Source organism: Camellia sinensis, chromosome 15 (genome assembly GCF_055761805.1).
Source record: "Camellia sinensis isolate YWXY chromosome 15, ASM5576180v1, whole genome shotgun sequence".
In the NCBI taxonomy this organism is placed as follows: Eukaryota; Viridiplantae; Streptophyta; class Magnoliopsida; order Ericales; family Theaceae; genus Camellia; species Camellia sinensis.
In genome coordinates this window covers 79,396,199-79,402,513 of record NC_138975.1, presented here as the reverse complement: position 1 = coordinate 79,402,513, position 6,315 = coordinate 79,396,199, and positions in this window count along the sequence as shown.

Below are 6,315 nucleotides of genomic sequence, written 5' to 3'. Positions count from 1 at the left end.
AGCTACGATTACTCAGTAAATACGCCTTCTTACAGGCTAAGTTAGATTGACTTAAACTTGGCCACATTTGCAAATGAAACAATTAGTTTCCTAAACTAATTAGTTCCCAGAACAAAAGGGAGAAAGGATGGAGAAGGACCGAGAGAGAATGAGAAATACTTTCTTCTAGAGAGCAAGAAGAGAAAGTTAGAGAACAGTAGGAACAAAATTAGGGGGAGTTTAAATTCATCCCTTTCGACTTGAGGCTTGAACACTTAGGTGATTAAGAACTCCTTAAATAAGGTTCTTAAGAAGTTCAACTGTTGTCGTTAAGCCAAAATTACTCAGTAAATTCTTGTTCTTAGACGCTAAGCAAGAACAGTTCGACTTAACCATAGCCACTCAACATAACGAAGCAATGAGTTTCCTTAGCTAATTAGTTTCTAGAACAAATGAGAGAAGGACGGAGAGCGTTCGGGAGAAACATTCTTCTTGACAGGTACAGGAGAAAGTTAGGGAAAAGAAAGAGAAATAGGAACAAAATCAAAGGGAATTCAAATTCATCTTTTTTCGACTTGAGAACTGAACACTTAGGTGATTCAGAAAACCTTAAACGAGGTTCTTAAGTTAAATCAAAATCGATAAGCTACAAGCACACTCTCTTTCTTAGATGCTAAGTAAGATTAGTTTGAGCTAAACTAGGCCACTTAAGCTAAAGAAACGATTAGTTTCCCGTGCTAATTAGTTCCTAGAACAAAACAAGGAAGGATGGAGAATGACAGAGTGAGTTAGAGACGTACTTTGTTCCTAAGAGCCAGAAGAAAAGTTAGAGAAAAGAAAGGGAAACAGGAATGAAATCAAAGTGAATTCAAATTCCACATCTTGGACTTGAGAATCGAGCACTTAGGTGGTTTAGAAAAACTTAAATGAGGTGCTTAAGTTAAACCAATATCGTCAAGTTACAAATTACTCAGTAAATTCTCTTTCTTAGAGGCTAAGCGAGATTGGTTTGAGGTAAACTCGGCCACTTAAGCAAATGAAACAATTAGTTGCCAAAGCTAATTAGTTCCTAGGACAAAAGAGAGAAGGACGGAGAGAGTTAGACAGAAACTTTCGTCTTGAGAGCTAGAAGAGAGAAAGATAGAGAAATGGGAACAAAATCGGGGTGAATCCAAATTCATCGTTTTGGACGTGGGAATTGAACACTTGGGTGATTTGGAAAAACCTAAATGAGGGGCGTGAGTTAAACTAACACCGTAAAGCTACAATTACTCAGTAAATTTTATTTCTTTGAGGCTAAACGAGATTAATTTGAGTTAAACGTGGCCGCTTAAGCTAATGAGACAATTAGTTGCCTGATCTCATTAGTTCATAGAGCAAAAGAGAGAATGATAGAGAAGGACGGAGACAGTTAGAGAGAAAGTTTCTTCTTGGGAGCTAGAAAAGAAAGCTAGAGAAAAGAAAGAGAAATAAGAACAAAATGAAGGGGAATCGAAATTCGTTCTTTCAGACTTGAGAACTGAACTCTTAGGTGATTTAGAAATCCATACACGAGGTTCTTAAGTTAAACTAAGATCATCAAGCTACGATTACTCAGTAAATACGCCTTCTTACAGGCTAAGTTAGATTGACTTAAACTTGGCCACATTTGCAAATGAAACAATTAGTTTCCTAAACTAATTAGTTCCCAGAACAAAAGGGAGAAAGGATGGAGAAGGACCGAGAGAGAATGAGAAATACTTTCTTCTAGAGAGCAAGAAGAGAAAGTTAGAGAACAGTAGGAACAAAATTAGGGGGAGTTTAAATTCATCCCTTTCGACTTGAGGCTTGAACACTTAGGTGATTAAGAACTCCTTAAATAAGGTTCTTAAGAAGTTCAACTGTTGTCGTTAAGCCAAAATTACTCAGTAAATTCTTGTTCTTAGACGCTAAGCAAGAACAGTTCGACTTAACCATAGCCACTCAACATAACGAAGCAATGAGTTTCCTTAGCTAATTAGTTTCTAGAACAAATGAGAGAAGGACGGAGAGCGTTCGGGAGAAACATTCTTCTTGACAGGTACAGGAGAAAGTTAGGGAAAAGAAAGAGAAATAGGAACAAAATCAAAGGGAATTCAAATTCATCTTTTTTCGACTTGAGAACTGAACACTTAGGTGATTCAGAAAACCTTAAACGAGGTTCTTAAGTTAAATCAAAATCGATAAGCTACAAGCACACTCTCTTTCTTAGATGCTAAGTAAGATTAGTTTGAGCTAAACTAGGCCACTTAAGCTAAAGAAACGATTAGTTTCCCGTGCTAATTAGTTCCTAGAACAAAACAAGGAAGGATGGAGAATGACAGAGTGAGTTAGAGACGTACTTTGTTCCTAAGAGCCAGAAGAAAAGTTAGAGAAAAGAAAGGGAAACAGGAATGAAATCAAAGTGAATTCAAATTCCACATCTTGGACTTGAGAATCGAGCACTTAGGTGGTTTAGAAAAACTTAAATGAGGTGCTTAAGTTAAACCAATATCGTCAAGTTACAAATTACTCAGTAAATTCTCTTTCTTAGAGGCTAAGCGAGATTGGTTTGAGGTAAACTCGGCCACTTAAGCAAATGAAACAATTAGTTGCCAAAGCTAATTAGTTCCTAGGACAAAAGAGAGAAGGACGGAGAGAGTTAGACAGAAACTTTCGTCTTGAGAGCTAGAAGAGAGAAAGATAGAGAAATGGGAACAAAATCGGGGTGAATCCAAATTCATCGTTTTGGACGTGGGAATTGAACACTTGGGTGATTTGGAAAAACCTAAATGAGGGGCGTGAGTTAAACTAACACCGTAAAGCTACAATTACTCAGTAAATTTTATTTCTTTGAGGCTAAACGAGATTAATTTGAGTTAAACGTGGCCGCTTAAGCTAATGAGACAATTAGTTGCCTGATCTCATTAGTTCATAGAGCAAAAGAGAGAATGATAGAGAAGGACGGAGACAGTTAGAGAGAAAGTTTCTTCTTGGGAGCTAGAAAAGAAAGCTAGAGAAAAGAAAGAGAAATAAGAACAAAATGAAGGGGAATCGAAATTCGTTCTTTCAGACTTGAGAACTGAACTCTTAGGTGATTTAGAAATCCATACACGAGGTTCTTAAGTTAAACTAAGATCATCAAGCTACGATTACTCAGTAAATACGCCTTCTTACAGGCTAAGTTAGATTGACTTAAACTTGGCCACATTTGCAAATGAAACAATTAGTTTCCTAAACTAATTAGTTCCCAGAACAAAAGGGAGAAAGGATGGAGAAGGACCGAGAGAGAATGAGAAATACTTTCTTCTAGAGAGCAAGAAGAGAAAGTTAGAGAACAGTAGGAACAAAATTAGGGGGAGTTTAAATTCATCCCTTTCGACTTGAGGCTTGAACACTTAGGTGATTAAGAACTCCTTAAATAAGGTTCTTAAGAAGTTCAACTGTTGTCGTTAAGCCAAAATTACTCAGTAAATTCTTGTTCTTAGACGCTAAGCAAGAACAGTTCGACTTAACCATAGCCACTCAACATAACGAAGCAATGAGTTTCCTTAGCTAATTAGTTTCTAGAACAAATGAGAGAAGGACGGAGAGCGTTCGGGAGAAACATTCTTCTTGACAGGTACAGGAGAAAGTTAGGGAAAAGAAAGAGAAATAGGAACAAAATCAAAGGGAATTCAAATTCATCTTTTTTCGACTTGAGAACTGAACACTTAGGTGATTCAGAAAACCTTAAACGAGGTTCTTAAGTTAAATCAAAATCGATAAGCTACAAGCACACTCTCTTTCTTAGATGCTAAGTAAGATTAGTTTGAGCTAAACTAGGCCACTTAAGCTAAAGAAACGATTAGTTTCCCGTGCTAATTAGTTCCTAGAACAAAACAAGGAAGGATGGAGAATGACAGAGTGAGTTAGAGACGTACTTTGTTCCTAAGAGCCAGAAGAAAAGTTAGAGAAAAGAAAGGGAAACAGGAATGAAATCAAAGTGAATTCAAATTCCACATCTTGGACTTGAGAATCGAGCACTTAGGTGGTTTAGAAAAACTTAAATGAGGTGCTTAAGTTAAACCAATATCGTCAAGTTACAAATTACTCAGTAAATTCTCTTTCTTAGAGGCTAAGCGAGATTGGTTTGAGGTAAACTCGGCCACTTAAGCAAATGAAACAATTAGTTGCCAAAGCTAATTAGTTCCTAGGACAAAAGAGAGAAGGACGGAGAGAGTTAGACAGAAACTTTCGTCTTGAGAGCTAGAAGAGAGAAAGATAGAGAAATGGGAACAAAATCGGGGTGAATCCAAATTCATCGTTTTGGACGTGGGAATTGAACACTTGGGTGATTTGGAAAAACCTAAATGAGGGGCGTGAGTTAAACTAACACCGTAAAGCTACAATTACTCAGTAAATTTTATTTCTTTGAGGCTAAACGAGATTAATTTGAGTTAAACGTGGCCGCTTAAGCTAATGAGACAATTAGTTGCCTGATCTCATTAGTTCATAGAGCAAAAGAGAGAATGATAGAGAAGGACGGAGACAGTTAGAGAGAAAGTTTCTTCTTGGGAGCTAGAAAAGAAAGCTAGAGAAAAGAAAGAGAAATAAGAACAAAATGAAGGGGAATCGAAATTCGTTCTTTCAGACTTGAGAACTGAACTCTTAGGTGATTTAGAAATCCATACACGAGGTTCTTAAGTTAAACTAAGATCATCAAGCTACGATTACTCAGTAAATACGCCTTCTTACAGGCTAAGTTAGATTGACTTAAACTTGGCCACATTTGCAAATGAAACAATTAGTTTCCTAAACTAATTAGTTCCCAGAACAAAAGGGAGAAAGGATGGAGAAGGACCGAGAGAGAATGAGAAATACTTTCTTCTAGAGAGCAAGAAGAGAAAGTTAGAGAACAGTAGGAACAAAATTAGGGGGAGTTTAAATTCATCCCTTTCGACTTGAGGCTTGAACACTTAGGTGATTAAGAACTCCTTAAATAAGGTTCTTAAGAAGTTCAACTGTTGTCGTTAAGCCAAAATTACTCAGTAAATTCTTGTTCTTAGACGCTAAGCAAGAACAGTTCGACTTAACCATAGCCACTCAACATAACGAAGCAATGAGTTTCCTTAGCTAATTAGTTTCTAGAACAAATGAGAGAAGGACGGAGAGCGTTCGGGAGAAACATTCTTCTTGACAGGTACAGGAGAAAGTTAGGGAAAAGAAAGAGAAATAGGAACAAAATCAAAGGGAATTCAAATTCATCTTTTTTCGACTTGAGAACTGAACACTTAGGTGATTCAGAAAACCTTAAACGAGGTTCTTAAGTTAAATCAAAATCGATAAGCTACAAGCACACTCTCTTTCTTAGATGCTAAGTAAGATTAGTTTGAGCTAAACTAGGCCACTTAAGCTAAAGAAACGATTAGTTTCCCGTGCTAATTAGTTCCTAGAACAAAACAAGGAAGGATGGAGAATGACAGAGTGAGTTAGAGACGTACTTTGTTCCTAAGAGCCAGAAGAAAAGTTAGAGAAAAGAAAGGGAAACAGGAATGAAATCAAAGTGAATTCAAATTCCACATCTTGGACTTGAGAATCGAGCACTTAGGTGGTTTAGAAAAACTTAAATGAGGTGCTTAAGTTAAACCAATATCGTCAAGTTACAAATTACTCAGTAAATTCTCTTTCTTAGAGGCTAAGCGAGATTGGTTTGAGGTAAACTCGGCCACTTAAGCAAATGAAACAATTAGTTGCCAAAGCTAATTAGTTCCTAGGACAAAAGAGAGAAGGACGGAGAGAGTTAGACAGAAACTTTCGTCTTGAGAGCTAGAAGAGAGAAAGATAGAGAAATGGGAACAAAATCGGGGTGAATCCAAATTCATCGTTTTGGACGTGGGAATTGAACACTTGGGTGATTTGGAAAAACCTAAATGAGGGGCGTGAGTTAAACTAACACCGTAAAGCTACAATTACTCAGTAAATTTTATTTCTTTGAGGCTAAACGAGATTAATTTGAGTTAAACGTGGCCGCTTAAGCTAATGAGACAATTAGTTGCCTGATCTCATTAGTTCATAGAGCAAAAGAGAGAATGATAGAGAAGGACGGAGACAGTTAGAGAGAAAGTTTCTTCTTGGGAGCTAGAAAAGAAAGCTAGAGAAAAGAAAGAGAAATAAGAACAAAATGAAGGGGAATCGAAATTCGTTCTTTCAGACTTGAGAACTGAACTCTTAGGTGATTTAGAAATCCATACACGAGGTTCTTAAGTTAAACTAAGATCATCAAGCTACGATTACTCAGTAAATACGCCTTCTTACAGGCTAAGTTAGATTGACTTAAACTTGGCCACATTTGCAAAT